Below are 14,355 nucleotides of genomic sequence, written 5' to 3' on the forward strand. Positions count from 1 at the left end.
TGATGCATTATTATGCATATGAAGGAGTAATTTTCTAGTCTTACAAGGCTCACGTATTCACTAACAATTACTACGAGGTCTCACAGTGCGCGTGGACTCACAGGGTCACACACGAACCAATCTCAGAGCTCTATTCAACGCAACGCAACGTTCGATTTGCTGCATCACTTAAGCAGTAATCGTTTGTGAATACGGGCGTAAATACCTTTAACGTGTCTCAAACACGTCACCGCGTTAAACTCTTAATCAATAAACTATCCTCTCTAATGAAGGCCCGCCGCGGCCATCGAAAAAGCATTAAGCGCTGTAATTAAGAGGGTATGCGCCGCACCACGTATAAATTTGCATGCCCTGCGGTCAGCGCAGTCGCCGCGTGGGTGACTCGAGGCACAAGCGGCGGGGGTTTTGATAGAATCTAGCAGTGTTGATAGATACTGGCAGATGGCGATTACGATTTGATAGAGATTGCCACTTGTTTTTGAATGAAATAGGACGTATGATAATTGTCTGATATATATTTAATGGTTTGTGGCATATGATAAGTTTATTTCATAATTATTACGAGTAATTACTGATTCAATGATTTGTAAAAACTAAATTATTAATTCGTCTCTTAGGAAGATCTTTGATTTTAATTCATCTGAAATCTGAACGATATTTTTTTTTCGATTGGGGAGGAAATTCAATATAAGTATTCCAAAATCTGTAACAACGAAAGAAATTCGTATAAAAGCCCGATAAAAATTTACAATTTCAAGCTTGTTAGCTAGGATTTTTTTTCCTGCTACAAAAAACACATTTTGTGAACGTACGAATAAAGTCCCAGTCTCAGCTGTGGCCTGGCTATTTTAGAGAAAAAAAGTTCGTATCTGTTTAAGACTAGAAATTTTAGACAATCTAAAGAATTGTACGTAAATTCAAGCATAAATTATATTGGGCTGTGTTTAGTTTAAATATAAAACGCAATTTTAAAAATATAGGAAATAGTGCTGCAGCACACAATTATCCATTGTCTCGTACCCTCCTACCTCGTACAGATGGTATTTACCCGACGATACCACGAAAATTAGTGTGTGAAAACGACTGGCGTTTAAAAACGTAGTTAAAACTTACTAAAGGGGGAATAATAACAACATAAACGGGCACACCATTCCTTTTTCTCAGAGCCATTTCCAAATAATATGGAAAATGTCACGACGTTCTGAGCAGGCCACAACGCATCGTGCGGCTACGACTATACGACACAACCTCATTACGTATTAAGGACGAAGCACACTTATCAACCCGGAAACGGATCGTTACCGTATCAACTCGAGGCAGTCAGTATTCTTTGTATGAAACTCCATACTGCAACGCACACTTATCCGCATCGTAACGTTACCTCACCTCCCGTTTGACAGCGCCGCGAAAGGCGACATGGTGTTGATCCCTTTCCAGGTTGATAAGTGTGCTATGACCTTTACTCGTAAAAGAATATGTGCAATGTGCATCGGGCAATACAAACAGCAGGACGTATAAATTTTCATACAGTGCGGTCAGCGGCCGGCACACAGTTGTGGCGCAAGTTATGAGCTATCAATTTACCACAATTGGTGGATATATTTTGTCCCCAAATGTAGCATTAATGGACAATAACTATAAATTAATTGGACCTTAAATCTGGAATATAAGGTGGACTAATATTGATAGAGTATTCGATGAACGATTGTGTCGGTCAAACGTGATTCGGTGAAACGTTATTTTTTATAAGGTCCACCAAATGTACCCTGCATTTATAGTATTCAAAAGCAAGAAATGGGACAGTTAGGTTCATAAAAATGTTACTTGAGGCAATAGCCTCAATTATTTATATAATTTTCCTTTGCGTACTATTGCAAACTTTTTAAACATTAAATTAGTTAAATGTACAAATATCTAAAAATGATTTTTTTCATAAAGCTACAGTCTACGGTCATCTTGGCAGACATCTTACCGCAATAAATACGTGAGAAAAATACGTGATATACATTACCAAAAAAAATTCAAGACCCTTACGAATTTATTCACCCCGCTCACATAAGTCATCGCCATACAACAGCGGTCATACACGCTCGATTGATTTATCCGTACCTGCGAGTGAGTACTGGCTGATCTATGGCCCAGGCGAGATTTGGGCAGAGTAGTTAGGGACAGAGTGTACAGTTTGTTTTTGGCCTAGCTGTGCGTCGTTGTGGATTTAGCTTTGTATTAAACAGTACGTTATTTTTTCAGGATAGAAGCACTGATAGTCCTTCAGGATTTTCGGTAATTATGTTCAAGATTCGAATTTAGTTCTAGTCATTCTAACACGCTATGGTTTTTTCCCATGTTTACTTAATCTTAGCTTTTTGGCTTTCGTCAAGATGGTGATGAAGGTATCCAGCTAATCTTTCCGGGATCACATAAAATTTTCAACACCAAAGTTAAGGACAACTTATCTACTTGAAAAATACTTCATAAAAAACACTGATAAGCCACCTTTAAGTAATCCACGATGAACGTGCCTTAATTGCATTACCTATATTTGTGAAATTAATGTGCTTAAAATATTTAAACGAATCCTTGAAAAAGTTCCAATAGTTGTATTTCAAGTAACCTCTGTACACCTAGCTGCTCTATGCCTTGCACAGCTTAACCTCGATAGAGGTGCGATTTGTTGAAGCTGCAACATGGGCCCGAGTCAGGAAATAACCTGCACCTGCAAATATCGGTGAAATCTTCACAACGTTACGTGGACTATGAGAAATTTAGGAAGAAAGTTGCGATGGGGTTTTCAGCAATTATTTAATGAAGTTATACCAAAATTTCTTTTAATATTACTCTATTCTTGACTATAAGATTGGTAACTAGAACAAAAATGGTTGAAACTATAAACGAAAAGATATCTTTCAGAGGTTTATTTTGTTTATAAGATCTTAAATTTTTATGCGAGTCTATTAGCTATTTATTACGTGTCATGTGTGACGTGTCTCTTTCAGGTACAAATTTATCAATAGGTATAGTCAGCCAATATATTTGAGGTACTAATTTATCAATAGGTACAGTCAGCATACGTCCATCAATTTGCGAGACAGGCTTGTCAGGCAAGTGCATTCCATCTGCGGTCAATCAGCCTGTGTCAAAGGAACGTTGCAACAGTAATCAGTGCCACTGAGACTGATTGGTTGGAACATGTCACGTTGTGTTGCAAAATACTTCTTTATACTAATATTATAAAGAGGAAAGCTTTAATTGTTTGTTTATATTGAGCTAGCGGCCGCCCGCGACTTCGTACGCGTGGATCCCGTTTTACCCCCTCAGGGGTGGAGTTTCGTAAAATCCTTTCTTAGCGAATGCCTACGTCATAACATCTACCTGCATGCCAAATTTCAGCCCGATCCGTCCAGTGGTTTGGGCTGTGCGTTGATAGATCACTATGTCAGTCAGTCAGTCACCTTTGAGTTATATTATATTTAGATAATCTCCGCAACTACTAAACAGATTTCAATTCCGAAATCTGGATCCTACATTATTTCTGATCAACATAGGCGATACGAAGTTCACAGCGTCCTAGCTTAATGTAAAATATATTATTTTTATTGCACGACACAAAACTGACAAATAAGAGAAATACAAAATGAAATTAGTTTTTGAACTACACATGGGCGAAATTACGGGCGTCATCTGTTTAATTCGCATCTTGTAAATCAAAAAAACGTAAATCATAGCACCGTAATTAAACCGCAAGCCCGTGGGATTATGTTATTTACCGTTATAAGGTTCAATACATTCGCAGAGTAAATCTTATAATTATGTGCGACATTTAAGTCATGGCAATATATTTCCACCTACACTTGGCATGGTGGTATACTTATTGATCGTAACGGGAGATATAAGTGATTACATTTAACCATAATGTACCTACAGTGTACAATTTTGTCGTAAAATAGCTTCTATTGCAACTGGATAAGATGTGACATTGTTTAATTTGATATGCAATTTTAAGTGGGAAGATTGCTCGATGGACGAATCGATCTTACTAATATGATGATCGATGGATAACTTGCATTCACTACTAGTCAAACTATTGTAAAGACGACTTCATATACAGGTAAACACTGTGGAACCTTACCTAATTGTAATAGGTATGATTTTGCAACAAAAATGTATAGTCTGATATGCTTTTGCCTCTACATAGCACCAGGCTTGTTCATCTCCGCGAGTTTTCATCGAAAACAAAACAAGCGCGATGGCACCTCACAGGATTACTAATCGACAAGGCCTCACATACGAACGAACATTGACTCACGCACGCGTATTCTTGTGTATGATGGAAAAAAAGGTGTACTAAATACTGTGCAGTATTTAACTGCCTAAATAATAATAAAAACACAGAATGCACTTTTTTAAGTTGCCTGAAGACACTGAGGGGTAAATAAGAGGTTAATATTATTCATGATAATTAATGCATAATCATGTATTTCCTCCGCCATTTTCCGCAGTTTGGCACTTCACGTCACACATCATTTTACCGAAGTCAGCCCTATGGCTTTGGCGCATTACCGATCACTGACGTTTGTTAATGACATTGAGCATTTTTTTTAAATACCTTCGCGAAGTAAACCTTCTGTACGTAGTACTTATTATTATTCTGTGATAGCACACTGTATCCTTCCTTATTCATCCTTAAAACCAAACGAGACATACCGATTTAAGTTTAACACAGAGTAAAATCTCAATCCTAGCCAATATAGAGCATCCCAGTAACCGAGCAATATCTCCCGGCTCTATGAAGCAGGTCGAACTCTATTCCATTTGCAGTATCTCTCTAGCACGAGATTTGAAACGGTTATGGCGCTGCACTGTCCTCGCTGGCTCTATGATCTCGTTAGGTTTTTGTGTTGCATTTTGATGAGTTATCCTTGGATGTGTGAATAAATTGCTAGTTTAATGCCTCATTATTGATGACGTAACATGCTTAAATTAAAATCTTGGTAAGACCCAAATGGTGGTAGAGCAAGCATTTGTGAGACGAGTAATAGTGCCCTGAAAAAGCCTGTTATACTGATGATTTTGTATGTATTTTGTATGATGACGTTATAATGTTAATTTGAAAACATATTTACTTTTGGTTGATAAAATATTTGAGGAAGGCTTTACGTTTAACACTGAATTAATATTCGATGAATCATCATGTAGAAATGCGCAAAAAGCCAATTTAGGATTTGGTTAATCATTTAGAAACATTTAGACGACTCACTAAAAAACCTTATAAATGCAAAATTACCTATCTTCAAATGCACTACTAAAATGGTTCTTAATATTACCGTACGTCAAAAGATTTAATTTAACTTCGTTCATGCATAGAGCATAATTTTATCAAGGCTCTGGGTCTCAAGGGTAATGGCGCGTGAAGACGTCACACCATAAGTTCTGAAGCCTGTGACGTCACATAAAAACCACCCATCTAGAAGCTTCAGATAAGAGCACGAAATGAGGAGAACTATTCACTTGGATTCACGATCGCGTAAAAATAATGGAGTTTTTTGAGTGGGAAAGGAGGAATATTGCATAGAAATATAGGGTTATCATCTGTACAGCCCATAGGGATAATATAGAGAGATGCCAACTAATGCGCTGAGTTCGAAACTCAGTGTCGCATTAGAAATTGACACACACAAAGTAATCAAAATATGTGCTCATTATCCACTGCGGTATCAGTACTCAACGTTCGAATAATCTTTAGTACTACGCTAGCAATGTAAACTGTTTTCATTATGATGTCTGCAGCAATGTGTTCTGTTTTTGGGCATATTGCTGCGACACCGGCCCCGCCCCCTTGTCACATCTCCCTTTAGTTTCTGTGATCTGTGATGCAGCCCTACAAGAAGACATGATATTATCTTATCGTTGCATTATTTTGAGCTTTAGACGAAAAATGTATGTGTATGTTTGCCAATAACGGCGTGCTATAAATACCTACGATTCCGGTAGATTCTTTAGGATTGGTCTCCTCTGTTCTCAGTATAAAGGGTAAGGCGGAGTTTTCAAAGGAATGATTTATAATTTCCGTAAAGCTCAAAATGGTGGTAAAGTCAGCGTCAAATAGTTCGTACACCTAAAGAAGCCATTAAGTTTGTCAAGAACTATTTGATATTGCTTGTACAACCACAGAACAGGTACGATAAATACTTGTGTACAACTAAGTAACTGTTTACTAGTAATATCGGATCTCTACTTAAGTTTGAATCAATTTTACAATACATAGTTTACAGCTATTTCAAGTGACCTTTTAGCAACACAATGGCAACTAGCGCAAAGTCGTAAACTTATGGATTGAGAGGGAACTTTTAATTAACTAAGGGGTATTTCTCTCAACGTCGTTTGGGACCGGTTGTAAAGTTTCAACGACTGTCAACAGACGGCAATTTGCTTAGCGACTTCTGGTCGATTCTCGATTGGGCTGTTTTTGTGCTGAATCGATAGTTGAAAGCGATTTGATGACGTCAGATTTTACTTTACACACTTTAAATGTAGGTATTTAATTATTTTTGTTTTTTTGCTTTTTGTTAAATAAGGATCTCTATCGTAAATATTTGGAAGGGTAGATGGATTGATGAATTTTTTTATTGTTCACAAGCAAATAATTATGAACGATTTTTTTTCGGTCTTATCAATGGACAAATCTGTCGTTAAAAAACAACGAGAGGTTTCATTTAAAAAATTAGGTATAACAATAGACAAATAGGCATTTATCACCATAACCGAGATAGTCTGACTGTAAAAACGGTAAAAGAATCAACTGTTCCAAGTTTAGAGCTTACCTACAGGCGTGAATCAAAATAACTCCATGATTGTGTGATCACGTGAACTGACAGACCACAAGCACGATAGAAGATGATAGCCCAAAAACAAGACACACGATACCCAAATTCTTCCCGCTCATTTCTCCAACATAAACGTCAACGTAAAGTATGGTTTTGCAAAGCAGTAAGTCACTAGGAGCCGCGATAACAACTCGCGGCGATATATCGCTCTGAATACTCAGCCTGAGATTTTAGGTGCACCGTTAAGCTCTGTTTCCACCAATGCGGAGAGGTGCGAAGCGGAGCAGAGTAGTGTTTTGAATAACCAATCAGATTCCATTATTTGCACATATCCACTCCGCACGTTCCGCTTCGGTGGAAATGGATCGAGCGGAGAAGTGTCGAGCGCAATTCTTATTCTACAGATTTTAACAAACAACTTGAAAAAATCGAACTGCTTAAGGCCGGGTAGCAGAGAAAATGGCGAAAATGAGGTTTTCATTTTTCATTTTTGAGGTACTAAACAGTAAAATTAAAGGCTAAGATTTTTATTGGGCATAGTTGAGGATATTTTCTAGGGCTATTAACGGATGGAAACACGATTTGATGAAGTTGACTCGATAGAATATATTCCCAAAGTTACCTCTATTCGTTTTCTATTTATGGTTTTATTTTTAAAATAAGCGATTTGAGATTCTAAATCTTTTACTAAACTAAAGTTCAGAAATAACTTGAGGGCTTTTAACGGATGAAATTTTTATATTGCGTCTTATTTAGTTACTATGTTAAAAAATGTGGAAAAAATCGTCCATGACGGCTTGGACAATCTCAATCAGTCGCGCGGTGGCGCTTACGGAGGACGGACGCGTGTCAGTTTTTTGGCCGTGACAGTTCGCGATTTGTCAATATTTTTGACAATGATGACTTTGATGAGTCACAGTATAATAATATCAGTGTTACTGGAGAAAGCTTAAATTTTTGATAATTAAGAATTATCAATTTTGTCTAACTATTGAAATTTAAATCGTTCGCATCCTTTTAAACGAAGACTTCTCATGATACATAGTACATTCCTCAAATATGAGACAAAACCAATGAGTTAAAATTACATTTTAATAGTACCTACATACAATCGTCTTACACTCTTTAGAAGACCACACTGACACTAATAAATAATAAAAAATACTGTCTAAGGTCTGTAGCTAAAGGTCTAAGCTGTAAGAATCTTCTAGCCAAAAAGATGGCAGATGCAGCAGATGTTAACGGATTTAAAACTGGAGTTCATGTGTATCCTTGTAGTTTTGAGTCTCTAGAGCAGTGGTTCTTAACCTTTAAGTCATGAGGGACCATTTTACCAAATTTCTGTCTTGTCAGGGACCACCTCATAATCGGTCAAAACCAGTTTGACTGCAAAAATCAGTTAAAAGTGGTTTTGACCAAGGTGTGCAAGTGCACATCGTGGACCACTTGGAATGCCTCCAGGGACCGTTAAGAACCACGGCTCTAGAGCGTCCCTTCCTCCACCATGCGTAAGAATGTTTCAAAAATACTGTCTAAGGTCTGTAGCTAAAGGTCTAAGCTGCAAGATAAAAGAATCTTCTAGCCAATAACTTTAAAACTATAATTTGAACGAATTTTGCTATTAGTGGACAAATTTCTGCTTACGATGGACTAATTATCTGCTGTACTCTCGACTCTCTAAAGCACAACATTTATAAAAATTTTGCTGCGGTAATGCACTCCAGGTAACAGTGTGTGATGCTCATTGCTCATAGTGATTTTCGATACAGAGCCCCGTACATACGTTATACATAAATTATGGAAAGAAAACACCCAGACCGATACAAACAAATATGTATGCAATTTTAGTATGATATTTTTATTTATTAATAAACAAAAAGACTGAACAAAATTGATGCGTGTACTGATTAATGTAATTAACCACATGCAAAGCTTTGTGAATTGCAACAACTATAATTTATTATCCAAGCTCTAAATAATCGCTACTACGAGTAACTGATCATAAAATGTTTTTCCAATCGCTCAAGCTCCCGAGGATCTACCGATAGGTCGGGTGACGTAATCTTGAAATTCTTTTAGCCGGCGCGGAACTTCCGGAAGGTCGGGTGACGCCACGCCTCTTTGAACCGTGTTTACTTTGGCAGTTATATTCTATATTTATTCGATTCTAAAATATATTCCCAAAATTTTTGAAAGTTGTTTTAATTTGTATCACTTGGATATGATTTGTATTAGAAAGTGCTGTGAGTGTGACGCTTGAACGGAAGGAAGTCAACCTAACCTAACCAACTGCGTATTTCTATACTGTGTAGCCGCGAGAGCTCTTTGGCGCGCTGTCTTCGGCGAAGTATTGCGCGCGCAGATTTTGACAGCGCGAAATACCTACTTTAGCAGAAATACCAAGCCTTAAGCCGGGAATCGAACCCACGACTTGCTTGCCGGGCGACTACTCTTCCAACTGAGCTACTTAGATTTATTTAAAATGTAGTTTGAGAAGCGACTCTAATCACTAAGAAATTTTTCTACAGAATTTGATAGGGGCCGGGGCGGAGCGGTGCGGTGTTTCATAGATAGCAATAGACTGACTGACAGCTGAAAGCTACGCGCAGCTCACATTGCCTCTCGTCTCCGCACCGCTCCACTCTTCTTCGTTGTTCTCCGCTCCGCTTTGGTGGAAATAGCCTGCCAGCTTTGCCACAAATCTCCTCTCGTTTCCTCACCGCTCCGCTCTTCTCCGCTCCGCTTTAGTGGAATAGCCTGCCAGCTTCGCCATACATCTCCTGTCGTCTCCGTGGAAACCGGGCTTTATTCCGCACTTTGGTAATATATTGCCCAGTCTTAAAATCTGGCTGCTAGCGAGCGTATGAACAAATTCTTCAACGAAAATTCTGGGGATACCGTAAAGCATATGCAGCGCTTTCGAAGCTTATGAGACTATAGTATAAAATTCTAAAGCAATATCCTAGATTCTTTTATACTTTATTTACATTAAGCGGCGGTCAGCATTGCAAGCGCGGACAAACCACCTGCTTACGGTATAGACCGCAAAATACTCGCCAGTTAAAGTTGCTTAATTTATTTTTAAAGCTCTTGCCTACGGCTTGGTGCACGTGTATTTTTGTCTGCCATAGTCCATACAAATATATAGCTTAATGTCACTTTGAAATATTTTAGCTTTCTATTGGGAAAAACATTGAGTTATAATGTAATATTACTTCAATGGGGAAAAATAACAAAATCAGATCTGAAGTTTCCAGATAATTATGACGAACCTACTTCTTAAAAACAAACTCAGAGACTTGGGTACAACCACTGTGAATCTTAGTGGTCGTGTAGCAATAGCAATGTGTCATGTTGATATCTCTGGGTAACATTTTTGGTAACACCATGCAATATCATAAATTAATATGATTTAAAGATAACAAAGCCAAATCTATCAGAGAATAAAAAACGAAAATGTAAGTACATTCTCTTGCTATTGCAACTCAGACACAATCAAGTTAGACGTCCGAACTAAAATGATACTAACGAAATATGGGGCACAGCATAAATCTACGGAAAACTTCTATCTAACCCTGGCCAACTATTACATCAGCCGCATTTAGGGCGAAGCGAACGCAATGAAAAATGGATCAGTCATCTATCATAAACTCTTTTCGACGGATCCTGCAAAAACTTACCGGCGACGTGAATAATGTCATGCGAAATTAAATCCTGTAGGCTAGGGCACCAAGTCCTTCGACACTGAACAAAAAGAGTAATTGCAGGCTTAAAAATTACATAGAGAAGCATTAAAAATTATGCCATTCAATGAAATAGGTAAGTGAATTCGAATGGAGTTCAGTGAGCTTACCATGAGTTCAAGTTCGGTGTGCTCGCTAGCGAGTACGTCAAAAATATCTATGAAGATTTTATTTCTTGAAAGTAGCCACCAGGGGCGCTGCACAAAATGCCATACGTTTAATGTCATTTTTTTACGCAGTCGCTAGCGAGTACACCTAACGTAAAGTCATGGTAAGCACACTGTTTAGTTTAAAATCGATTTATACATAAGAGTAAGAATGTTTTGAAATATTTCTTTTATTTTGCTTAGTTTGGGACTAGAAGCGTAGTGTAAAATGTCCAAGGATATCTATTTATTTATTTTTCTCGAATCAATTTTAATTGCCTACTCATAAGTTTTATTACTTTATCTTGTGATTTTGTGTATCATGTGATAAAAAGCAGCCTATCCCCTAAACTAAAGGGCTATAAAGAACAGATGACGTGCCACACTCCGCGACAACTTTTGGTTTTCTCCGAGCTTCGTCAGCCCGAAATAGTCCAAATGCAATGATATTATATCCAGAAAGAGCCTAAATTAATATAATTTCGACATTTATTTATTTATATTTTTTCCACATAATACAGTACAGTGGCGGACTTAATGCCAGGTGGCATTCTCGGCCAGTCAACCACAAGTCAATAAGAGAGATTAGGCGATGCATAAAATATGACGGTTTACATTGTCACCGTGAAAACTTATTTCGTGTATTAATCTTTGAACCATACTTACTGCCTTATGAAATCCTGAATGATTCATCAGATCGATCGGTGACAGATTCCTATCCTCCCCTTTTTGGTGGAAACCGGGATATAAAATTCCTTCGCACTTCTTCACATCATAAAAACTCATTTATTTTTGCAAGTAAGTAGGCTTTTAAAATGCATTTTTACACGTCCTAGTATTAACCCTACCACTGCTTCAGGACATTTGTCACATCCCTTTTGATATCACACGAGATGTGTCACTGATAAATTACTCATACTGTAATAATATTACTTTGTCAGTTTAATCAGATAATCTACCTAAATCAACGCTACGTCAGATAACGTCACAAAACTATAGATATTTCACGAGATTACGTGGTAAATTAGTTTCATTTGCGATTAATTAGTGACGTAACAACTATCTTCAGTTCTCGGTAAAACGTCTATGAGATGAATAAGCTTGTTATTTGGCTAAGAAGGAAAATCGTATTTATATAAGGTACATAATTAACTAATCCATTGATAGGAAGAGCTACACAAGAAAATACTGACGCATAAATCTACTTCTTTTAATAATAGGCTTTTGATAAACAAAACAATTAATTGAATTTAAATCCCTTACTGTATTTTTGCGCTTGGAGAAACTCATCTTTAACTACCAACTCCTCTAATTTTCTTCTGGTTAAAAGAATTCGTAGCTGGTCCATTGATAGTTTTATTTTCCCCTGGGACAAAGACAAAAGCCCTCTTCAACCGAATTTACATCCTTGGCTACACCAGTAGGTCTAGGATGCGCGCCACGATCACCTTTTATCGCGCCATTACATCGATTTTAGGCGATAAATCCATACATTTATCGAGGATCGATAAGATTTTATCACGGCGCGCAACGTAGCCCGGCTAGACTTACAATATGGTGAGAGGTAGAAGTGAGAATGCCACCTTAGGTAACTCTACAAAATTAGAGAAGTACATATTCCTTAGGTACCTACCTACTTTGATCTCTGAATCCTAATTTTCGATTCATCTTAAACAGATAGTATGTTATTTTCTAAAGCCTGTAAGCCTCTAAGGTTTGTATTTAATGTATTAAGTAGGTACTAGTTTAGCCAAATAGCAATTGGCTGGTAACATGTAGGTATTCCTGAATAAACAAACATTTCAAACGTTACTTGACGGAGGCTCGTAATTAAAGGGAATACGTGAATTCCCTGCCTCAGTGTCAGCGTTTAAAGTCTAACAATGTAAACAGCTCATCAAGCTTCACACTGTGATACCTTATCTAGTTGTAATAGGCCCTATTTTGGAACGAAAATGTATAGTCTGATGTGCTATTGTAGTACCCTTGGGATTGTGAGTATTTGTTACTAGAATAAATTAGCTAGAGAGAAAGTTAAAAGCGAGAGTTTATTCTAATTTCTATTTTGGTAGATTTGCTCTATAAAATTAGTTTATTGTAGTTATAGGCAGAGCTCCTACTAGGTGGACTGATGATGAAGGTTGCTGGAAGCACCTTGATGCGGGCAGTGCAGGACCGTTCGTTGTGTAAATATTTTATCCAGCAGACGTCCTGCGGACGATGATTTGGTTCCAGACCGACGACGGTGGATCCGACACCGGACAGTGCCGACGTGCAGTAAGCCCCAAAAGGGGAAGAGTTGTAATAGGGAAACAATGGACGAGGAGATATTAAATTATAGAGAGTCAAAAATTGAACGTAGTAGAGTGCACACTGCCTAGCACCTAGTGCCTGCCCACACTACATCTTCGGATCATGGTTGCCACTCGAGAACTTTTCTACCATTCGTTCATCAGTTCTAAGAACTACGTCTACTGCCACTCCCTACGTCCTACTGTCACTTAAGAGTGTGAGGGGGCTTCTACACTGCCGGAACCACACAACTAACCACTATTATTCTATAGTTCACTGACCTTATCTCGCAGCATGTCCCGCACCCTGGTGGCCTGGTGCCGGCTGCGGTGCAACTCCAGCTGCAGCTCCAGGCAGCGCTCCTGCCAGTTGACGGCCGCGTCGGCCGCCGCCAGCTCGTACTCCAAGGGGTCCAGGCGGGAGAAGCAGGTGACGTACACACCAAGAGTGGACGCGGGTCTATTCTACACTGCAGGAGCCACACGACTCGTTTCGTTCTTTTCAGCCAAATGACGTTCATAGCTGGACAAAGGTCGCCCTCAAGGGTTTCCACAATGACCGGTCCTACTCTGCCCGGATCCAAGTACTGTCCGCGACCTTCACCAGATTGCCGGTCTACCTGGTGCCTGCCCACACTAAAAAAGTACGTCTTTCGGATCATGGTTGCCACTCGAGAACTTTTCCACCATTCGGTCACCAGTTCTACGAGCTCTACTGTCACTTAAGAGTGGGAGGGGGCCTATTCTCCACTGCCGGAGCCAAACGACTAATCACTATTATTCTATTGTGCACTGACCTTATCTCGCAGCATGTCCCGCACCCTGGTGGCCTGGTGCCGGCTGCGGTGCAACTCCAGCTGCAGCTCCAGGCAGCGCTCCTGCCAGTTCACGGCCGCGTCGGCCGCCGCCAGCTCGTACTCCAAGGGATCCAGGCGGGAGGGGTGGGCAACTTATGTACAAAAAGTGGAAGCGGGTCTATTCTACACTGCAGGAGCTACACGACTCGTTCGTATGTTCGTTCTTTTTAGCCAAATGACGTCCAATGCTGGACAAAGATCGCCCTCAAGGGTTTCCATTCCACAACTACCGGTCCTACTCTGTCCGCAATTCCGCATCCAAAGTATTGTCCGCGACCTTCACTAGATTGCCTATCCACCTAGTGCCTACCCACACTACGTCTTTCGGATCATGGTTGCTACTCGAGAGCTTTTCTTTACCAACGGCCATCAGTTCTACGAGCTATGTGCCCCGCTCACTACCTCCTACCTACCACTTAAGTTTGGCTGTTCTACGGTTTATGTATTACTACGACATCCCTGCGGATCTTCCTCATGACTATATTACCACGTCA

The 14,355-nt window shown here is 39.2% G+C and overlaps 1 protein-coding gene across 1 annotated transcript in view; it reads right to left on the minus strand.

Moving 5' to 3' along the window:
• The window catches only part of LOC135078176 (uncharacterized protein CG43867-like), a 409,623-nt gene that overhangs the window by 272,042 nt on the left and 123,226 nt on the right, over nucleotides 1-14,355 (minus strand). The window lies entirely within an intron of this gene.

The sequence above is a fragment of the Ostrinia nubilalis genome, chromosome 14 (genome assembly GCF_963855985.1).
Source record: "Ostrinia nubilalis chromosome 14, ilOstNubi1.1, whole genome shotgun sequence".
Taxonomy (NCBI): domain Eukaryota; kingdom Metazoa; phylum Arthropoda; class Insecta; order Lepidoptera; family Crambidae; genus Ostrinia; species Ostrinia nubilalis.